Genomic DNA, 23,905 nt, shown 5'->3' on the forward strand with positions numbered 1-23,905 from the left:
GCCGCTGGCAGCAACGTGGCATTGCGCGAGAGCCCCCAGTTCTGCAGGAAATGCTTGCACAACTTGGCAGAGATCATGGCGCGCAGAGCAAGGATCCATGCCTGCAGACAAGAGCTGGCAGAAACTGACACCCCAACTCACTTCTTCTTCAACGTGGAGTGGCAGCGGGCAGCAAGCAAAGTCTTAGACCACCTCAAGACCCCCAAGGGCAGGGTAATCACGGACCCAGGTGAAGTGCCTGCAACCTGTTTGCAGCTGAGCCGTCCTTCCCTGAGTCCATGCAGGAACTTCACGAGGGCGTGCCATGTCTGCAGTCTGGAGGCCAGTGAGCTCGAGCGGGAACTGTCTCTGGAAGACATGGAAGCCACCGCAGCTGGCCTCACCTCTGGCAAAGCCCCAGACCTCAACAGGTTACCCACCAAGTTATACAAGACCTTCTGGCCTCTCTTCAGCCCCTGCCTCCTATGCGTTTTCTGGGAGAGCCTCGCCGACAAGGTCCTACCGGTCAGCTGCCGCCGAGCGGTGTTCATGCTGCTGCCCAAAAAGGGAGACATTGGCTGCATTAAGAACTTATGGCTGGTCTCCCTTCTGTGCGTGGACTACAAGATTCTGGCCAAGGCACTAGTGACCCGCCTCTGCACCATCATGGCCTCCATCACTGGGCCTGAGCAAAGCTACTGCATGCCAGGCAGGACCATCCAAGACAACCTGTTCCTGCTGTATGACCTACTCACAGCCAGCAAACTCTTTGGCCTGGACATTGGCCTTATCTCTCTGGACCAGGAGAAGGCTTTCAACTGGGTGGGCCATGCCTACCTCTTCCAGACCCTGGAGGCCTTTGGCTTCAGGCCTCGCTTCACCAGGACCCTCTGGGTCTTGTACCAAGACACCTCCAGCCTGCTCAAGGTGAATGGTGTGCTCTGCACCCCATTCCCCATGTGCAGAGGATTCCATCAGGGCTGCCCCCGTTCGGCATGCTCTACACCCTGGCCAATGATTCACTGCTGCATGCGCTGTGGCTCTGCCTGAGACACATGGCCCAGCCAACAGCTCTGGGCCTATCCATTAGCCCTCTGCTCCATCTGTCGTCGAATGCGGGTGACGTGACCATCTTTCTCAACACCCAGGAAAATGTGTGGGCCCTGACAGACTGCCAGTGAGCCTATGAGTGTGCCTCCCCGGCCCGTAAAAATTGGGCCAAGAGTGATACCTTGCTGCTTGGTACATGGACCAGCGTGACCCTCCTGGATTTGCCAGGGGGGCCTCACCTGGTGCCACAAGGGCCTCAAGGTCCTGGGCATGTTCCTGGGGCCACCCATCTTCACAGCACATAACTGAGATGGCCTTGAGGAGGGGGTGGAGGCCCACCTGCAACAGTGGTGCTGGTGCTTACCCAGCCTCTCCTACTGTGGACGGGTCCTAGAGTCTGGTCAACCTGGCAAGCAAGGTGGCCACCGCCTGCCTGCAAGCCCTTCAGCAACTCCTCCAGAGCGAAGAGCACCTGCCCTGGCAACAACCGGTGTGCTGAGTCCTGCAGAGGATGTGGGTCCTTGGCTTTGACCAGGAGCTCTTCCTGCTGGACTTCATGCTGCTGAACTGCTTCCAGCCTCCTACAATAGCATGGTATGAGCCTGGCATGCCACCTTCTGTCTCTAGCTCCAGGCCCAGTGCCTGCAGTTCCTGCAGCTGCTGAGGGAGCCCCTGGTGCACAACCCAGCCCTGTGGCAGCTCGTGCCAAGCCTGGCCTCTGCCAGCCTCACAGACACCCTCATCCAAGTGCATGTCCTCTACCTGGACCATCTCCTTGACCCTGCTCAGTCGGCCTGGCTCTTGCCCGAGGCCCTGACCACCCAGCTGGGGATGCGCTTTGTCCACAGTGTGGGCCATCTCCTGTGTAACATCCAGGCTGCCCTCCCACCAGAGTCAGCAGCCACCCTAGACAACCATCTTGGGGTGCACCAGGTCCCCTTCACCATGGATGCCCTGAGTGAGGCCTTCCCCCTACTGCTGGTCACCCCAGCCATGGCCAGCAGGCCTAAAACCATGATGATGCTCCCCGTGCCTCCTGACAGTGACACAGATTGCCCCTTTGCTTCCCTGTCCCATAGAAGCTGGTATGCCTGGGTGGTTCATGTCTGCCATGCCCAGGTGGTGGCGGGCCGCCCTGATACACTGTGGTGACATTGCCTGGGGCCGCCAGATTCCCCACCAGCCCACCTGCCTTGACTCACACTGTATAAGCCGCCAACCACCAAGAAGACTGGCAATCTGCAGTGCTGGTTGCTGCATGGCATCCTAGCCACTGACACATTTGTGTCCCATTTTGACCCAGCTGCCTCGACAGCCTGCCCCTTCTGCCCCAGGGGCATTGAGTGACTTTTTCATGCCTTCCTTGACTGTCCTGCCTGCGGCCACTCTTTATCACCCTCAAGCCACCGCTGTGGGTAGGAGCTTCTCAGAGAACACCTACATGTGCTCCTACCCATGCCAGGCAGCAAAATGGGGTACTGTCTACCTGGCCAATTTTCTGCTGGGTCAAGCCAAGAAGGCCATCCTCAAGAAACGCTGCAACTGGCTAGCCAGGACCAGCTCAGACAAAGCCCTGAGGCTTTTCAGCCTCCTGGTGCATGTGCGCCTCTTGCGGGAGTTCGAGCATGCTGTGCTCTGGTGGGTGGTGCCCACCTTGAGGCATTCTGAGCCCTTCAGGGGGCACTGTGCCACGTGAAGGATGGCCGTCTTCAATACGTGCTCTAATGTCACGAGCGGTATGGGCAACCAGGCAGGCTCGGTAGTAGACTGCGACTCCAAGCTCGCACCGTACCCTAGGCCCTCACCAGGCTGCTTTTTGCTTTTTTTCTTTGTGTGGGAAGTTTAAGGTTTTGTTACGTGTACTATTGAATACAGCAGGGTAGGAAGCATTTGTTTATAGAGGGCTTTGGTCTGTACAACTGTGTGGCCAGGTGTCCTGACCACATAACAGCATGTTAGGCACAACATGCCATACTGCGAAGGTGTCTGTCACGGTGTGATGTTATGAATGTAATGACATGGTGCTTTTGGTTTGATGGTGATTTGTTTGTCTTTGCTTTGTATATTGGACCTGGACCCAGGACAGACCAACTTCTTGTACCCTAAACCCCTGAATAAAGTAGCTAAAAAGTCAAAGTCCTTCCTTTCTTCCCTCCCTGTTTAAAAGATGAAATTTCTCTTCAAATGACCCCTTTGATGGCCTCCTCACTAACTACCAGCTTAGTGCAATGTAAACTTGTGAACTAATGACCATATTTCACATTCATATCCTTTGGCCCAGGCAGACCATTAATTGGGAAACAAAGAAACAAATTCAAATTTCAAATGCTAGGAGAAGATCATGCAGGACTTAGACATGAAATACTTTTCCTTTTTCTTTAAACTGGTGTTATCAGTAAGCTGCTTGACTAAATGTTGTACACAATCAATGTTTAATACCATATTAAACAAGATTTAATGCAGCAACAACTTACATGCCCAGTACCTGTGCCCATGCCAGTTTGTGGAGAAATAAAGGCTGGTTTAAGGACTATCCAGAAGGTAAAAGAACTTGACTGAGGTCATTAAAGTGATGCTTTCATAGCAAACAATATTAAATGCTAGAACCTTAATTTTATCAACTTTTGCTATCAAATTCTTCATATATTTCAAGCCTCTGCAATTCCTTTGTCTGTGGCAACTGCAAAACACTTCATCAGCTTTGGACAACACCATGCAGTTACAATAAAAGAAAATATGTAATGGGAGGGGTTAAATGGGAAATATGACATTTATCATTCAAGTCAGAAAAGATCTGATGCTTCTCAAATAACATAGCTAAAAGCAAATCATATGATCTTTTTTTCTCTCACTAGTAGGATAAATGCTACATCTCTCCATAGCCAATCATGTATTCTGTTTCTGCTGTTTAAAGACAGACAGAGGTTCCAGCAGAAATGTGGAAAGTGGCAAACCTGCTGACCTCTTGAAATTTTCATAATTGGCATTTGCTGCTAGTAGGTTTGTGAAACAAAACACATTCATATATTGCAATTATCTTTGTATTTTGCACAATAGAACCTTGGTAACTCAGCCCTGGCTAATTCAGACACCTTATGATATGAACAAAAAAAAGGTGATTCCCTCACTCCTCAGCCAGCTTTCTCAAGCTAAGTGCTACAATGAGGTTTCATGTTACTTAGGATACAGTATTTTTATAAATGTATTACCCTAAATATGCCAGTTCAAAATCAAGAATTACCCATTAAACCTAAACTACAATTATCACAATAAATGAGCAAGATATATTTTGTGATGCACTAGTCTTGCTTTTCTCCTCTTTATTTTAAATGTGCTTTTTCAATTGATAAATTGATAAACATCAATAATTTATAATCGGTTTACCAGTCATTAGTGCAATATAATAGTTTTATTTTAGTATATGAATAATTCATTCATTTACACTCTTTTGTACCCATATTTAACTCAGTGTTGAACACAAAAACCAGAGCACAGGCATCATTTCTTCTTGGAAAATTATGATGTCATTCCTACACATCATTGCTTAAAGTTACGGTATTGCTAAGAAAGCATGAGCCTGTCTAACCTCATATCATGTTCTTATATTGAAACTAGTCCAACTTTTCCTCCATAGTTTTGCACTCGTCCAATATAGAGCTGAACATGTCATGTCAATATGCATGAACACCAGGGTCTCCATAATTTTAAAAAAGCACCTGCTAGGATAAATATCTCTCTAAAAATTGGGGATATCCCTATTTTCAGGATCTACTCTTTATCAGATTCATAAAAAACAACATTTTGTGCTGATTTCAGCAACCCCATGCAGCAGAGGTGTAACTGGACAGTTCTGTGCCCTGGGTGGTGATGGCACAAAGCACAGCATTTGCAACTGGGCTGTTGATGGAGGCACTGGCAGGGCCAGCAGTATGGCACCTGCCATTTTTGTTCCTCTCCCCACAAGTTGGTGACCAGGGTCTTAGTTTGGCCTCACAGACCAAACATCTAATTCAATTTAGGTGTGTTTCCAAGACCTCCGTTGAACTGGGACCTAAGCCAACCATAAGGTTAGATGGCAGCTCCAGGCTTGATGCTGTTTGCTCAGTACACTTATTCTCCATCTTGGGTTTTAATGTGCCTATGAGGGTCACAGTGAATAGCAAGCATTGCAAAAACTGAAAATCATACCACTGAGCTGGCAGGAAATTCAAGTGTGGGAGTCAATAGAGCTGTTTAACTAAAAGGTCATTTTCAGAAGATCTCCACATCATGATACACAAGAAAAGAGTAGGTGTTATTTATTTCTGTGGGTATGCTAGAGCAACATGAAAGAAATAATCTGTGCCACAGGCAAAGGCAGCCAAAAAAGCCACATTTTCATAATAAATTCATGAAAAAAATACATATTATTCACTTCACATTAAATTTATGGTTCTGCAGGAAGCTTCTAAAGAAAGTATAGCATCTTGGAACCAAGACTGCTAGAGATGATCCACTGCAGCTCCCTGCTGGTGCAGTATTTTTCCATTTAGGAGATTTCCAAGAGAACCAAATGAGTTCTTGACCAGAGGAACCATTCTGAACAAATACTCAGGCTACTGGAAGTCAAAAGATTTTAAAAGGGCAGAGTGGATGCTAGAGAGTAATACAGTAGGTCCTCATATTAAGAGATCCTCGGGTCGAAATTTAGGAACTGGTGGAAAATATGCAATGCCTAAAAAATTGTAAAGAAGCTTCAAAGAATTTTAAGTTGATTAAATCTATTCTGTGTGTATGCTTGTATATAATGTAGGTGAGGATCACAAGACTTCCAATAAAAGATAATGCATATAGCCTCTATGTAGCATCAGCACACGTTAAAATAATGTCCTTTGTATTCTAAAAGCAACCACCAAACCAAAAAATGGGTTATATTTTATTATTTTACTTATTCATGTTTTAAAAGCCTTTAAATATACATTGTTAGCACTTACATCCTATGGAATTCCAAGGTTTTGTCTCTTCTTTTTCTTCTCCCTGTTGGACTTTTAGAACTTGCCACAGAAAACGTCTAACTGTAAAAATACAAATCAACTGTAAAAATACTAATCAGCATATTTCCATTAAGAAGATACTGTTCTAATACATGAACAGAGAAAAAAGAAAAAAGGTTTTTAATAAATAATGGACATTGGAAACCCCAAGCAGTATATTAATTTGCATTGCTTTTCTTGCAACCTGCTACTCAATTGGGTTTGTATGATTTTGGTCTTTAAACCAACAAATAAAAAAGAGACTTATTTAGCAGGGAAAAAAATCAAATTAAAAACAAAAGCAAACCTTTCCCTTATAGAAAATATAGGAAGTAAACTTTTAATGGGTTTGCTTCCAAAACAATTTAATAGCTAAGTGATCTATGATTTACCTTAACATGCATTCTCATTAAAACCCAAGTAAATATCTTTGAATACAGACATACTCCATGCCATTTTCTTTATTACTTAATTTCCCAGGTATCTCAGCATGATATGAATAAATTATGCTGACAATACAACAATATAAATGATAAATCAACAACACAATTTTAGTGATATATAGCATGAAATGTAAATAATAACCAGCACTGCTAATTGGCTCGCTACCTGGCAACAAATCAGTAAGTGAGCTATTTCACTAGTAATGCTTCAGTTGTGTACCACCCTAATCATTAAGCATTTCTGGCTGGTAAGCTCTTCTTACTATTTTATGTAGGAAATTGTACTGTAGCATAAACACTGACTGGGAAATTGAATGACATATTTGTGTTGCAAAGTACTGCTCATTGAGAGGGGAAGGATTTTCCTGAACCAAATTCTGCCACATCACATGCCACAAGTACTTGTCAAGCCATTTCCAGAAATACCAGACCAGAACTTGCTTTACTTGAGAAAGTGAAATTGGACATTTTAAGCAAGTGGGCTCAACAGCCTGAGGAATGATCAATGCTGCCCAAATCAATCCTTAGCCCCTGCCACATGGCTGCTTATTTTCCAAATGCAAGGGATGGAATGGCAACATAAAACAGTGACCCTGTTTCCCACTATACTCTGCAGTTTCCTTGGCCTCAGAGAATCAAAATCCTCAAGCCACAAAATCGACAAAGAACCTCTGAACCTAGCAGGACCTTTAAATGGAACTTTTGCTCCTGGTCACCAGGCCCAGTCACTCAGGACTACTGAACATTTGCTCCTGATGACTCCTCAACACTTGCCTGCAAAGCCTCTTCCTAGAGTCAATTGTCTCCTGATCCCTCTTGCTCCTAAAGGAGTATGCTGTGTTACAGATATCCCTCAGAAATAAGTCATGACATTCTGTAGTTAAATTACTATTTGATTGCACAAATCTCCAGCCATCTACAGGATGATCACACACAAGTAAGACTAGAAGGCACTCAGTCACAAAGACATCTAGTCCAGCCCCCTGCTCAAAGCAAGATCACTCCTGAATACAATATCCCAGCTAAGTGTCTGTCCAACCAGCCCTCGATTTGCACACGTTACCGTTAATATAGCCCAGTATGCTGCTGGCTTTTTCTTTCTTTTTTTTTTTTTTTTTGCAAAAAGAGCACACTATTGACTCATATAAAGAGCACACTATTGGCTCATATTCAGCAGGTGGTCTACTGCACCTCCCAGGTCATACTCTGAAGTACTGCAGCCTACCCAGTCATCCCCCAGTCTGTATTTATACATGCAATTATTCCACCCCAAATGCAGGACTTTGTACTTGCCCTGGTTGAATCGCAACCAATTGATTGCAAACCATCTCTCCAGTCTTTCTGGGTCATTCTAGATCCTAGCCCTGTCCTCCTGCAATTCCACACAACTTGGTGTCATCCGCAAAGTCTGCACTCAGTCCCATCATTCAAATCATTAATGAGGATATTAAATGGTACTGAAGCCAGGACATAGCCCTGAGAATCCCCACTTGATGCCTCCTCCTAACTACCCATTGAGCCATTGTTGACTATTCATTGAGCACGGTGATCCAGTAGAGGTGTCTCTGACTTGCTTTAATTCATGTGAATTGTACTCTGTGTTCTATGAACACTTAAAAGAGTGACCATGCACACATGCAGAGTGGGAAGGAAGTCAGTATGGATCTTTGGTCAAGAGGGATCTTAAAGGATACATACAATTCCCTTTGCTGCTTGCAATACTAAAATTACAAATTATCTTCATGAACAGGTACTCTTAAATGACCTGAGGAAAATGTATGTGATCATTTTATAAATCAGAAGACAGGAATGGGACTTTCTAAATGTCTTAACGTACATTATCAGTGGTAAGCACCAGGCTACCACAAAGTTACAAGAATTTTCCATATGGCATCTCACTCACTAAAGGGCTACATCAAACGCACATTTTTTTAAGAAGGCATGTATCATGATCTCCTTGCCTTTTAATAGGACTTTATTCTTGCTTAAAGTTAAGAACATTTTTATGGGCTTTGACATAAATATGACACCAAAGAATTTCTATTTTAGTAGTTCCTTATGAGATGAGGTAAAGAAACATGTTTACAGGATCAGAACTCCACACACATTTGTTAGTTATGTATTTTAGACATTTTAAAATAAAGACTTACTAAGAAAATGTATCTGAAAAAGTAGATTGGTATGGTGGAACTGGTCATGCATACTCTGTTTTGTAACCAAATACACATTTTTTAAGAGAGTAGACAAGCTTGAAATATGGCAAGCTAAGTACTGGCTAATTTTCAAGCAAGTGTAAAATATCTGATCAGTTGAATATTTTAAAGTAAGAATCTGATTAGTAAGGTACCTTCATAATGTAAAATAATTGAAATAATTTAACAAGGTGGAGCAAACATAATATAAATTGCCAATTTAGGGTCTCTAGGCAGAAAAGCATCTAAATGTAAAGACATGTTTAATTCCAATACCGTCAAGCTAGGTGAGCACTTAAGTGCTTTACTGAACCAAGGTCCTAAAGAGATAGAGGAGGACACCAAAACTAAACAGGAGCATCCATATTAGTACTATAGTAGTTTATCTTGTCTATTATCACATCTCCTCCTGTGAGTTAGGACTGTAGAGGAAGATTAAAAGCAACTCCAGATGAACAAACTTTAAGTAACCTGTCATAAGGGAGTTTTCAGCCTTGATATTTTTTTATCCTGGTGTACAACTGTGGGTATAAACAGATTTCAACAAATGAAGCAGATCAGCCATGCCAGCACATGCCCACTTCATTGGGCGAAACCCACATTGCCTGTTGTCCCACTGAGTCCGGCCTCTGCCATTCCTGGGAGTTTCCTAGACAGAAAAGGAGTTCCTGGAGAATTCCCAGATGCTCCTCAGATTTTCCCCATTTGCAGAGGCATGTCCCAAGTTCAATTCTCTGGGCACATGTCTCTGCAAACGGGCAAACCTGAGGCTCCCTCAAGGTTCCCCATTTGCAGAAATGTCCCCCAGGTCCAGGTGTATATCTCTACATATAGGAATACCCCAGGTTTCCCCATATGCAAAGATGTATGACCAGGGAATCCCTTGGTACTCCCCTGACAGCTTCAGGCTGCCCATATTATCCTGCCTTAAAGCAAACAGACATCTGCCACAAAATAGCAAGACAAGGTCATACCACCTATGTCATGGCCACAAATTTGGGGCATCTGTGGCACAAGGTGCATGCATATCTGTGTTTGGCCTCTATACTGCCATAAAAAATGTTATGGTGGTACAGAGGCAACATCTGTTAACAGCCTGTCTGTGTTCTTTTGCCTCTGTGAACTTTTTTATTATTACTATTTTAGCTATGCCCTGGGCCCCAATGATCTCTTTGGCAATGAGCTCCCCTGTGCAATAAGTTATATTAAAAAATTGTTATTGGCTGACCCCTGTATTTGTATTAGGACAAGCAGTAAATAGAAGCACTGAATTTACCTTCTGTAAATCATTTACTTATTTTGTATACCACTATCATATCCCTTCTTGCTGACATTCTCTCTTGACTAAATGATGCTTTCTTTTCTTTTTCTTCTCCTATTGAAATCTATGTCCTTCTCCTTGTGTCTGTTCCCTTTCTGTTTTTGCTCTATATTTTTTCCAGTAAAACACACCATACTATACTCAAGATGATCGCTGATTGGCATCAAAATGATTTCAAAATTATTTTCTATCCCATTCTTATTCATCCTATGGTTTTGTTTGCATCTTGGAACACTGCTGTGAACTGAGCAGAGTTTTTCATTGAGCTGTCCACAGTGATGATGCTCAGGAGCAAAAACTCTGTCCCTATTGAAATAAAGGGTAGAACTCCCGCTGATTTCAATGAAGCTAGGATTTCTCCCCAGGTCTTCTTCCTGAGTGGCTATAGTTAATTTACAGCTCAATCAATGTTTACGAATAGTACAAATAATTCTATCCATTGTGCATTACCATGAATTTGTCACAGCCAAATTTTATTAGCTATTCTGATTCCTAATTGCCTAACTTTGTTAGGCCCTTGTGGAATTCCTCAGACTTCTGTTGACATGACTAAACTAAATAACTTTGTATCATTTATAATGTTTTTTTCCACTTTATTGCTCACCCCTTCATTAAATTAAATAAATATATTAAATGCATCATTGCTAATATAGATTCCTCGGGAACCTATTGTTAAACCTTTTGCCAGGTTGAAAAGTGACCATTTATTTCTTTTATCAAGGTTCTGCACCGTAATAGAACTTTAGCACTCACTGCTTAGCTTCTTTAATGGCACCTTATGAGGTGCTTTGTAAAACGCTTTACAAATGGCCAAATGCATTATAGTAGCAGGCTTTTTTTATATATTCTCTTTGTTAGTAAACTTAAAGAATGTTAGTAGAGGTGAGAGACTTGCTTTACCTTTATGAAGTTTATGTTGGTTTGCTCCCATCGTATCAGGTCTATTAAAAATATTATATATAATAAATCATTTTTTCAATCAATTTACTGGTCCTGAAGTAAAACTTCCTCATCTCTCATTCCAAGGAACAAATGGATAAAGTCATGAAAATATGCTATTACAGAAACAAGCTAGAGAACAAAAGCAGAATTTACAGCTTGAGAATTCAGAGTTAAGGCCTTATAGTTTTAAGGGAAGTTTATGGTACACTTGTAATATATAGTCCTGTTTCAAGCATATTCACATAGTACTATACGTAACTTGCCTCTATAACATACAGTTAGTAAAAGTCTACCATCTGTTGCTTATCAGATCATTAATGTTAGAATTAATCATTATAGGCAAAGGAGATGAAGTGGATTTCTTGTCCAAAGACTTATTAGTATTCCAAAACTTGATAGCATTTTCCTTAACATTTCATAATGAAAAAGCTGATTAATTCTACCATAACATACAATTTGTATCCTTCTACTCCACAAATATTCCTCATCTGCATGAAAAAAAATCAACCAGTACTTGGATTGCCCTCATTCAAGCCAAATATATATTCCATGTGGGAATACATAACAAGTGTATTGCACAACAAGATCATACATGGGCTATATGATTTGATAACAGCAAAGTATTCCACCAGCATGAGCTCCCCTTGAAGGCTTTATTTTATACACCTAATCTGCATCCACACATGCAGGCACATGTAGTTTCTGGTGCTGGGGCAAAATTTGCTGCCGGAACTTCTCAGTAGCCAAAAAAACAGAAAAAAAAGGGGTACAAAACATGCCAAAACAGCATGCATTCGGACAAATGAGGAGACGGGGGCCTGCTCCCCTATCTCCGCAAGCTGCAGAGTCCCAAAGCTGAAACACAGCACCCCAGCAGGCTGCAGATGGCTGGGGCGCAATTTGCCTCAGGATGGGGAAGCAGGCAATCCTGGGATAGCTGCTCCCCCATACCCACACAGTGTGGAGCCCCTGCACTGAGACACACTGCGCTGAGGCACTGCCTCGGTGCAGGGGCACCCTGTGTCCCAGCCAGCCCCCTCCCCTGACACAGTACACGAAGCTGGGCATGGGAATTTGCCCACAGCAGGCAATGTGTCCTGCAACAAAGCAAAAAAGTACACATGCAGGGGCATGCACTGTGGCACAAAGTAGCAACACAAATTTGTGTCACTACTATTTGTGCTGTTGGAAGTGCATGCCCCTGCTCATCTGGACATGGCCCTAAAGGGCTTATCTAACAAGTAAAGCAGGAGCTTTGTTTCCTAAAGTGAGCTACTGCTGTGATTCATTGGGCACATCTACATGAGTCTGCAACCATGCAGTAGCTTAATAACACTTTGCAGTAGCATGCCAGGCAAAAACAGTGCTAATATGCTACCGCACAGTAGTATTAGGCTACTGCACAGTAAGCATCACTGAATAGCTGTGCACTGGTACTACTGCTCAGTAGTGTGCATTACTGCACATTGATTTAGTACTTGGTTAAGCAAGTACTAAACTTAATGTGCAGTAACTACAGTGCATTAATGAGCATGTAGAAATGCCCAATGTGGCTTTTTTCTTTTCCCTATTGAACTTAGGACCCCTCCATTTTTCAAACCACTCAGACCATGTACAGATGTTCATTTTCTCCCAAGAGAATCAGTATTCTCCTGGTAGAAACCAAAGTGTACAAACATTCACACTCTTTCCTGAAGCAAAAATAGGGGTTATGGCAGATAAATAAGTCAACTCCAACTAAGGAAAAGTCAGCCCTGGGAGAGTTTTGCCTGGGAGAATGAATGTTTGTGCACTTTCTGGCAACCAAGAGATGTGCAGCCCAGGAAAAAGACTGGGCCCAGGCCTGGGGAGGCTCCTTCTGGACAGCAGGCAAAGCAGCTACCCATTCCTCACACTGAAGTGCCAAGTGTATGGAGCAAGTTGGGGTTTTGTCGTGGGGCTACGTCCACTTGGCTCTCAGTGTCCAGGAGCCAAAAAGAGGTGGCAGCGCAACCCCCTGCTTCATTCTCACACCGGAGTCCCTGAAGTGAGAAGTACAGGTGGGTTAAGGGAAGAGCAGGTTGCCACACTTCTCCTTTGTACCACTTCCCAGACCAAGGTCTTCAGTTTGGGAAACAGGCAGGAGACTTCTTCCCTGCCCTTCCTGACTGGTCCAGGAGGGGAAGAGAGCAACAAGACAAAGCCCCCAGTCACTTCCCCAAACTGGACACTGCCTGGTTGTCTAGGGAAAAGAGAGGAGTCTTTCCCTGCTGCTCCACCCCTTCCCGGCCCTTCAAAGGGACAGAGAGGAGTGGAACGGGAGAGGGGGCAGGTGCAGGTTGAGCATCTGTATGCTCTCTCTCTCTGAAATATTTCTACCAGCAGAAATTTCTCCAAAATTTCTGCTCCCACCCTCTCCTGGACCAGTGTCTATATTGCCTTAATTTAGTATAACCATTATTGGGATTCAATGGGACTCAGATAGATGTTTAAAGTTAAATCTGTATTTAACTGCTCTGCTGAAAAGCCTAAGAGGGATAAATATTATTTTTGCATCACTTTGTTGAATTGTTTCAAACTGCTAAGATAGCTCACTAATCAGTTTTTAATATAATTTAATTTTGATATAGTTGGTAGCCAAACCCAATGGGCAGCATTCCACTCAGCACAGAACCAAGCATGTCTCTGTATGTTTAAATCCATGCTGTGCCAATAATTTAACATTGCAGTAGCCTCCGCCTGAGGCAATGCCAACTACACAGACAGCAAAAGAAAAAATATATACGCTTCATGAAATATAGATACAATTAATTTTAAAAAGCTTTGGCCATTAAATACATTGGAATTGAATAATAAAAATGGGTGAAAAAAACCATATGAACAGGCAGACAAACTGAAGTATTGGAATCTCAGTGCTTACAATTTTAACGTTGCTGTTGTGTGCAATGCAAACAGATAAGTTGTGATATGCCTCTAAATCCTTCATTAAGAGAGAATAATATACTACTCAGAGCATGTCTACTTAATACATACCCACAATATGTAGTAGTATATATGCTCTATACTTGAAATGTTTAAGTGGGGTCAAGGGGTGTAGGTTGTAGCCATGTTGGCCTAAGGACATAGGCAGACAAAACCTTGTCTGCCTAAGTGGAATCAAGACATTTTTGCATTTGGCAGATGTTGTATATAAATAAAATGATCCTGGTGAATGGCATAAAACTATTACTTACATTTTGTTTGCTCTATTGTTAGTGTTTCATTTGTATGGTTAATTTTTAACTTTATAATTTAAAACAATACATGTGACATTTTAGACATTCCTAAAAAGGATGCTTAGTAACAAATAGGTGTGCTTGTCAAAAGAAATTTGCTAACATCAACTCAAGCATTCTAAATATATAAAAGAGAACAACTGTAAAATACAACAGGATAAAATCTTGTTTTATATGTTAAAGATGTCTCTCTTTTGTGTCTCTTCATTGATTAATTCTAGATACAAAAGATAAAGATAAAGTTTGATAATTATATGTGCATCCCAGACAACTTTAGGTATTTCAAAGACTGGAAAATATCAGGCTTCAAATATGACACCTTCAAATTATAAATACTAAAAACATTAAGTGTAACATGACTGATTTTCTAAGAGACATTTTCAAGATTCCAGGAGAAATAATTCAGTTTTCTCTCATCTGTCTCCTCCTCATCTATTTCCAGCAATGCTTATGCTACTGAAAATCAGCTTCTCAATAAAACCTGTAGCTATTCTCAGTTTGGCTTCTAATACTGGCCATAAAATTTTTGCTAATAAATGGTTTTTACAAATATGTTAGCAGAAAGTATAGCTACCCATAATTTTCTACACAAAATGCCAACTTTCATGCAGGTTACTGGTCTTGGATATGCAAAATTTGCCTGCACAATTGTAAAGCCTTGATCGGAAAATCTGTTCATTTGAAGAGACAAGATCACCCACCTTAGCATAACTTAAAACCCTACCATATATAACCCACACTACTAGATAAACTGAGGGTGCATCTACACAAGACACTTTACTGCACAGCAGACTAATTTGCTGTGCAGTAAAGCATCACCATCTATACATGCATAGCAATTGGGGTATAGCAGACCACTTTACTGTGCTGCTGGATAGTCCTGTCAGATACAAGTAGTATCTGGTGATGTAGTAAATTACTGCACTTAAATGCACATGTAGACACTAAGATGAGGATTAGTTTACTCTGGCTCAAACTGAAAGAGAGTACATTCAGTTGCATTAATTGCACATGTAGAGGCACCCAGAGTAGAGCAAGGCTGGGATTAGAGTTTGGGTGTCTAATAGTGACTCGTTCAAATAAGAATCAAGGCCCTACCCAGCTAAAAGGGCCTAATTATGCTGGAAGGGCCGACACCACTGCCCATGAGCAGATCCACTAGGACAAAATTGTATGGATCCTCTGCCCATCCAGTCAAATAGACAGGGGGCTATAACATGTATTTTTTCTAAATTTAAGCAATCAATTGCACAGCCCCATAGCAAACACACTCACAGGGACAATATATGGGGTGGCAAATATAGGCCTCTGAATATGTAATGGGTGCCTAGGTCACACCTCAAAAATGCTGTCAGAGATTTTTGTTTGGAACCAGAATGAGGATATACAATTTCTGACCCAAGAATTTTGTTAAGTATAATATTAGATTAAAAATTTGACACAGATTTAACTGAATTTCCCTTAGAAAGTTATAACAACTCAAAGATAATTTTGACCCTGAATTTCTTAACACTGTCCTTTGCAACTAATTGTATTCTTATCCCAACATTTTGCCAATTATACATGCCATATGTTTAAACTCATGCTTTTCCAAAAACTCAATGCTTCTATTTTTATAGACACCAGAAAAGTCATGGATTTATCTGTGGGTTAACATCCCTCCTGTATTTTAAAGAAAGTTGTTGCGTGAAAAAAAAGATAGGCAGAAAGTCATATATTTACTGTTGAAACAAGAGCAGGGGAAAACCTAAAACCTAGATAATACAAATTATTAGCTCCTTTAAGGATATTGGAATTGTTGCAAATAACTGGTAACATAGCAATGTTTTATGAGGGAATTCAGTAGGGAATTTATTTATATAATATTAGGGAATTTAAATAGAAAATTGAAAGCCAGACAACAAATATTAGATTGAAAGAGAAATACTTTGTCATCTGACTGAATGGCTAGCATCCTGCTTTGTTTCAGGATTCAAACATCCATGTTTCCAATACTGAATATTTCTGAAATGGATTCTGGAACTGGGAGCTCTTGCTTGAGGAAGTTCCTCTACATTTTGACAATGCATAGATCAAGCAGTGTAGCATGCACTTTTTAGACCATCCAAAACAACCAAAGTCTGGAGAGGGCAAGCTTGCAAAATGGAGCAGCATTGTGTTACGTATCTGAAGTAATGGATGCTATTTTCTGGGTTCAGCTCTACTAATGCCTGCAGCAACAGCAAAATCTTCCTTTACCAAACCAGTATCAATAAAGGCATGCACATGAAGAAAACAGAAAAGGAATTTTAAAAATGTTCTTTCAGAGTATAAAAGAATGGCAAAATTAAATGTGCCAACTGCACTGAGCTTAAAAAATGTACATATGATATAGTAAAAGGACAACTTGTGGTGGAGAGAGTAACCAGATCATTTTTATTATGACTTTGTAATGTCCATAAGTGTTCTATGCACTTCATAAAAAGCAAAGAAAGGGCATATGTAGATGAAATGGGGGCCCTAAATTAAAGCAGTGAGTTTTAAAAAACACGGCTTCAATTTTGGGCTGATTAAACCCGTGTCATACACACACCCTGCTGACTTACCTGCCTCTGTGGCGGGGAGGGGAGGGTGAGCTGCTGGCGGGTGAAATGGTCCCTGCACTGCAGGGGGGCTGGTGCTTCCTTCCGCAGCAGCTGCAGTCCGCACCCCCCGCAAGGCAGCACCTGCCCACAGGCACCTGGCAGTCCTGGAGGGCACCTCAGCTGCAGAGGCAAGCACCAGGCCCCCGCACAACTCAGGCTGCAGGCAGGCTTCGGGTGGGGGACGGAGATCAGGCTCACCACTTTTCTTGGGCGGAGCTGCTTTCCCAGGCTGCTGCCAGGCTGCCTGTGGGGCTGCCTGCAGGGCCATGGAGCTGCATGGAGCCTGGTGCTTCACTCCACAGCTGTAGGAGTTTTAGTTTGCTGTGCCCAAAGTCACTTAAGATGCATTACACCGCCAAATTTCCTACAGTGGCTAGAATTAATGCACAATATGCTGCCAAGGTGTACTAACACTGACACCATTAAAGCGGTAGCATTTAGTCCACCTTAAAGTGTCATGCACACATGCCTTTCGTTTCATCTACACACAGCCAAAGATATGATTACTGCTGAAAAACGTTTATGGTCATAAAAGCATCAGGAACAAAGCCCTACACTTTGATCTACATAGGGCATGTCTACATAAGACATGACATCACTGTAGCAATTCACTACAGTGACATAGCATTGACGTGCAAAAACTATGACACGCTACCTCATTATAATGCATCACTACGGCAACATAGTAGTTAAAAATAACTGTGTGCTGGAAGTACTAAATAACGGTTCAGCAACAACGGCTCCGTAGGAGCACGTGTAGATACACTCATGGACAGTTCTCAGTGTCAGTATAGGGGCCTACTGACTCCACAAGAGCATAAGGGCCCAATTGCAGAATCAGGGCTAGAATTTCAGATATGGCATAGCAAGTGAGAGTGAGAAACACTAGTGGGTAAAGAGTGCAGAAAATCATGCTTATGATAAGCAAGGGCATACTCCTAGCACAGTATGAATTCATAGGTGTTCTTCGGCTCCAAAGCTGATCCCCAGAGAATCATCTGCAGTACTATGCCTGTTACATGCCTAGTACTTGTATATATAAAAGCATACATACATTTCTTTATGAGTTCATATGGAAAGCTTGTGAATTTGTCACAGTGTAACTTCTCTTATCCCCTTTTTGTAAATCCTTAGTGGGACATTACCATATTGTTTACATATGAAGATGGCTTAGTAGCAAAACTTTTTATTGAACATTTTTAAAAGTGCCTTAGGAATTCTCTTAAGACTTATAACAGAAATTAAGCACCTTTATTTATTTTAGCTTTCCACTTCACCTATTTTGCTTATTGAAATGTCTGTACTAGAAAACATAACTGTTTTCCACTGTTGAACTATTCCTACAATTTTTTCTCCATATATGGACATGGGTATGTTGGGAATTTAAAAAAAAAAATCTTTTAGTCAAATAATAATCTTTAACCAGCTAATAAATTAAATATTTTGTATGCCCTGGAAACTGAGATTTGGAAAGTGGAGTTGTATTTAAGAATTTCTAATCTACCCAATGATTCCTTGAAGTATAAACATGTCATCTTAAATATCTAGAAATTAAACTTGTGAAGTACTAATCAGCAAATGTGAAGTGAAAGGGTGGAAGGGATGGTGGCTTACCCCAGAAACTCCCTACATAAAGAACCCAAGCTCTTTAAACTTATAACACTTTTAGGGTGGATTTAGTTTAGTATTCTCTGTAATAACAAAATTTTCAACATAATTTCAAAAGACTTAAAATTTAATTCAAAATTAATTGTAGATGCCAAGTACAGATATTACATATATTGTGTTACGCAGACATAAAGTGCTCTAAAGGCATAACTGAATGACTCCTAGAGCTTTTTAAAATGGTGGATCACACTCTAAGTTAACCCTAGAGGGGTGTGTACTAACCTAGAGTGCTTTATTGAATGTCTGTGCCACATCTCAATGAGGGTTAACTTCGAGCATGACCACCGTCATCCCAGGTGGCATTACACAGGGCTGTGCTCTAGCTGCAAAAGGGGTCCAGTATCTCTCTCTCCTTGCAGCAGCCCTTGCCAGACAGCTGCTTGGGGTGACTGCAGGAGAAGGGCTCTAGGATCTCTCCTCCTCTGCAGCAGCCCCGGACAGGCAGCTGTGAGCCACTGCCTGGCCAGTGGGAGGCTGCAGGAGGAAGGCTCTGGGATCTCTTTTTCCCACAGCTGCCCCTGCTGGGCTGCACTGCAACACAGCCTGGTGAGAAAGGGGTCCAAGGTTTCCCCCCCATCTCCCCCAGCCACTGCTGACAGCTGCCAGCTGGTGGGGAGATGGAGCTGGGGAATGGGACCACTCCAGCCATAGGTGACATGGAGGAGGGGCACAGGGGGGCACATGCACTCCCTGAAACTGGCTGCCACCAAAGCCACCACCAGCTTCTGTGGGCAGTCACAGCTCACCACCCTCACCCCCACTGACACTGCTGCCAGCGTCTGCTAGTGGTCTCTGTTCGCCACCATGGTTCCCCCCAACTTGGGAGGCACCAGTCATTCACAACTCCAGCAGCCTCCTGGGAGACATGTTGGAGCACCCCCAGTTGCCAGTGCAGGCAGGCTCCAGGCTCCCCTCCACCAAATAGTAATAATGTCTGTTCAGTTTGCTCATGCTCTAACTTATAGTGCTTTTAAGGAAAGCGCAATAGTTAGAGTGCTTCCACCAGGAGCTTTTTGAATGTCTGTATTTAGCCAAAACCAAGGTGAACTGCAAAGTCATTGAATGTTCTGGAGTTTCTGTGTCCCTTAATATAACAGTTTATTCAAAACAAAAAATACAAAATCCCATATACAAAAGTATTGTTAATACAACATTCAGAATGCTTCCTTTAAGCTTTACACACACACACACACACACACACACTCATAACGGAAGATGGTATGGAAGTTGTCATTCACATTTTACAAACATATTATTCTTCCCACTCTACAGATAGGAAAAGAAAGCCTCAGAAAAAGGAAATAACTTTTACTCAAGATGAACCAGCATGTCATGACAGATTGCAAAACAAAGCATAGGGTCCTGATTCATGTCAGCTATTCTAATATCTTGGATAAGTTCCTCCAAAACAGAATAACACACTACTTTTTATATAAGGCTTCATGAAATTCTGTGCACCAAAATGTATATTGTATACTGAAACACATATACTCCTGGACAAGTAACTAGTTACTCAGCTTTACTGGCCATTTACATAAACAATTATTGTAACTAAACCTTAAATTGTATTACCCACAAAATTATGCACGTTTCCTTCACATCACCTGAGTACTAACTGATCTAGCAAGAGTTTTCCTCTTGCTTGGAAATTAAACTGTGATCATTTTACTTTCCCTTTTTGTGGACATAAGAGTACTTTGTTCTCAGGCCTAAAGATATGCTTATAGTTGCTTTTGTATTCAGGCATATGCCTGAAGAACTGGATTAAGTGGCTGGCTTTTCAGTCTGGATTGCAAATGCCATTATATTATCACAATCATATTATCTGGATATTCAGATGAGTCTGGTCTAGATTTTAACCACTGCTAGGGCATGGATATGTATCAGTTAAAAGATGTGATTTTCCCCTAGCAAAAATTAATTTATTAATGGCATGAATAATTAAATCTGATGAAAAATATGCAGATTTGCAGGAAATTGAGCTAAGGTGTTCTGAATAAGAATGGGAATTTATTTCTTATATCCATAAGTACAATAGACTTGCATAAGTAAATAACCCTCTGAGTTACTTACCTCATATTGTATTTAATTCTAATATTAAATACACAAAGTGCTTGATCATCTCCCAAGATAATAAAGCTAGTGGTATGGAGAAAAATCTCCATGGGATTAAGAGAGAGTTAAAACATTTCAAATATGCAATTAAAGGCATTCTAGCATGCTTGTGATCTCTGCTCTGGTTTCCTATTTACAGAGAAGGAAAACTGGCTCAGACCTCCTAGACTAAGACAAGGAAGTATGCAAAATCGAGCAGTCTCTGTGCCAGCTCTTGCTAATCCTCTTCAGTATGGTTTGCTGCTAATTTGTCATGGCACATATTTGCCTTATGTCTAATTAGCATCAAATTGCAAACTGCTATTTGCTAACAATTTGTTGCATCAATCTGCTTGAAAATCTATAGTTTAGAACTGGATTGCAGCTTCTTCTGTCTATCAAAATTCCAACTCATACCATACACAAAATAGTATACTATTCCCTCCAAAAATGTTGCAATGCTTCTATTACACAAAAGGATCTCATTTTTAAAAGAAAAAATGTATTAACAGATCATACAACCATGTGCTCCTTTGTTTAATATAACTTATTTACCTGGCAATGTTAGCATATAAAGATATGCTTCTCCTTTAGTTGTAGTCAAATCCAGCTGAAATGTTATAATCACCCCACTTGACTTGGTTCATAGTATTTTGTGAGGACAAAAGACAAGAGTCTTGCAATAATGATTTGTGTGCATTAGAATGGTTATCTTTAAGGACAAAAAGATTTCAGATGAGGAATGGACTAAGCTTTGAGAAATAAACTGTTCTTTTCAACATATATAGAAATATTAATACAAATTCACTACAACCTTCTGACATTGTTGTTAAAAATGACCAGCATTGCAGAAAGTACAAAATGGCATAGGAGCTGTCAATGTATAAGATTTCTGCCCCAACTACACCTAACCATAAACAGACAGGAATATTTCTACAGCACTTTCTCAGAGATATTCAAGGGGCTAGATAGATAGTAGGGGTGTGCAAAGTGGGCCCTATTCAATTTGAATTTGGTCATTTGAATTACTGTCCTTGATTCGATTTGGCCAAATCTGAATCTGAAGATTCGATGCTGATTCAGAGAATCAGAAATGCAGACATAGACACAACTTTAAAAGTTTTTTCTACATACCTTGAGGTAGCAGAAGCAGCTCATGAATGCTGTGATGCTGGGGCTCACGAAGCATCCCACAGGAGTGCAGGGGGGCCCTCCATGTGCTCAGCGGCAAACCCGGAAGTGGACCAGAAGTACTCCGGTCCACTTCTGTCTGGGTCTGCTGGGGAATGCCGGGGGAGGCGGGGGAACCCCTGTGCTCCCCAGATCAGCGATCAGCCACAGGGAGACCCCAGGTGCCACCCCCAGACCCAGGAGGCACCAGTCACCGAGCCGGGAGGGAACGGGGAGAGGGTCTCCCACAAGCTCTCCGGCTGATCCGGAGGTGGACCGGAAGTGATTCTGGTCCATTTCCGGGCCCACTGCCAAGTGTGCTGGGGAGCCTCCCTGCACTTCTGTGGGATACTCCATGTGCCCCAGTGTAGTCTTCCGTGCCGTTCATCTGTGCATTGAATCCGTAGGGTCTTTTCTGGTTTCACTGTTGCTTAGGGAAGAAACAGGCTTGTTATAATGGGCTGGCTCTTGGTCGGTCTCCCAAGGTGTCTCACCTGCCTTGTCTTTGCTGGAAATTATTTTAACTGGGAGGAAGACGGTCTATCCTGCCCTTTCCTGGTGCCTTCATTCAGTCATCCTGATTGTCCTTCCTGCCTGGGGCTCCACCTCCCCACCTAACCCCAACCAAAGATGTCATTTCATGGACAACTAGAGTTGGTATCACATGCACTTTGGTGTTTTGGCCCTCTAAACTTATGACGGTGTGATTGGGATGTTGTTTTGCCCGAGTGTCCCCTACCGCATTTTATCTTGTCTATGCATCTTCCAGGCACCAGGCTGTTTTGTCCCCTGGTGTCCGTCTCTCTTTTCCGGTTTTATATTTGCCATGGGTCAGACGTATGTCAGTCCACGCCCTTTCTGGGCCTGCCGGGATCCAATCCAAGTTGTAGATGTCTGACATTCATGGTTTCTCTTCAGGTAAGTTGTTGAGTCTTATCTGGCTCTGGTCATTTGAGAAAGCCCCTTCTTGGGGCAGCCACCACGTCTCTGCAGTGGGACTCTGCTCTGGTTCTGGCCCCTCTGGGCCGGTCAGGAACCTCACTTCTGGTTCCCCCTGCTGTTCTCCTGCCAGGCTTTTTATTCCTGCCTTAGGGGACTGGGCAGCAATTTGGCCCCAGCACACTGCTATAAAGCATGCCCATGCCAATGTGGGAGCCGGTCCTAGCTCCTCCTGGCTCTGCCATTTTTTTTTCTTTTCTTTTACTGTGGTGTCCCCACCAGCCACAGTTTCACTTTCACCACATTCCAGTTCTGGCATGGGGTCCCGCTGGCTTCGCTCCTCACCCAGCTGAGGTAAGTCTTTCTTTTCACAGCCAGCATCACAGCACTCATGAGCCCCTGCTTCCTAGAGGTATGTAGAAAAAACATTTAAAGCTATGTTTACGTCCGAATCTCCGAGTCTTTCCAAATCTCTCCGAATCAATACAGACAGTTCCAATTCGATTTGGAGAGATTAAAGGGTCCTTTGATTCAATTCAGAGATTCAGCCACCAAATCAGGCCTAATCTCTACTGAATCGAATCAGGGACTGAAGTTTCGCACATCCCGAATAGACAGGTGTTCAAGTCGAGTGACTTATCTCAAACTCACTCAAAAGCCAAAGTGTCTTCTGAGCCACTGACTTGCTACCCTATATTTGATGGAAGAAGATCATATCCTTCTGCTGAAGTAGGCCTTTAGTCCACTTTCAGAGATATCTCCACCTCAGGATATGATCTGAAGAGACTAGAGCTCGACAGAAAACAGTTTTTCCATTTCAAGAAATTGTTCAATATTTCAAAAATATTCCTATTTTACCTCAGCACAAAACACACACAGCTTTTCAATTTTTTTTTATTTTATTTTTTTTTGTGGGGAGGAGAGAGGAGAAAGAAAGAGAGAAACACTCACTTCAAAATAACCAGTGGTTACAGTTCTGAAGTTCCTGGTCCAAATCAGGCATATCAGGAACTTGATTCTGGGTCTCCATCAATCCATGTGAATGCCATATCTATCAACTTACTGGCTAGTTTATCTTTTTATTTTGACAAGAAATTCCATCCTGGAAGTGAGAAATTTTTCCCAATTACCAAAACAGATATGCTTCCATGAAAAGGCTCAATGAATCAGTATTTCCGGATTGAAAACTACTTTACTGAAAAATTCCTGACCACTTC

At 42.2% G+C, this 23,905-nt stretch overlaps 1 long non-coding RNA gene across 1 annotated transcript in view; it reads right to left on the reverse strand.

The window, feature by feature from the left end:
* LOC109284480 (uncharacterized) overlaps positions 1–23,905 on the reverse strand; it is a 282,527-nt gene that overhangs the window by 162,630 nt on the left and 95,992 nt on the right. The window contains exon 6 of the long non-coding RNA XR_009455286.1: positions 6,003–6,083. This is a non-coding gene — a long non-coding RNA (uncharacterized LOC109284480). The remainder of the gene's footprint in view (positions 1–6,002; positions 6,084–23,905) is intronic.

Source organism: Alligator mississippiensis, chromosome 10, assembly GCF_030867095.1.
Source record: "Alligator mississippiensis isolate rAllMis1 chromosome 10, rAllMis1, whole genome shotgun sequence".
Classification (NCBI taxonomy): Eukaryota; Metazoa; Chordata; order Crocodylia; family Alligatoridae; genus Alligator; species Alligator mississippiensis.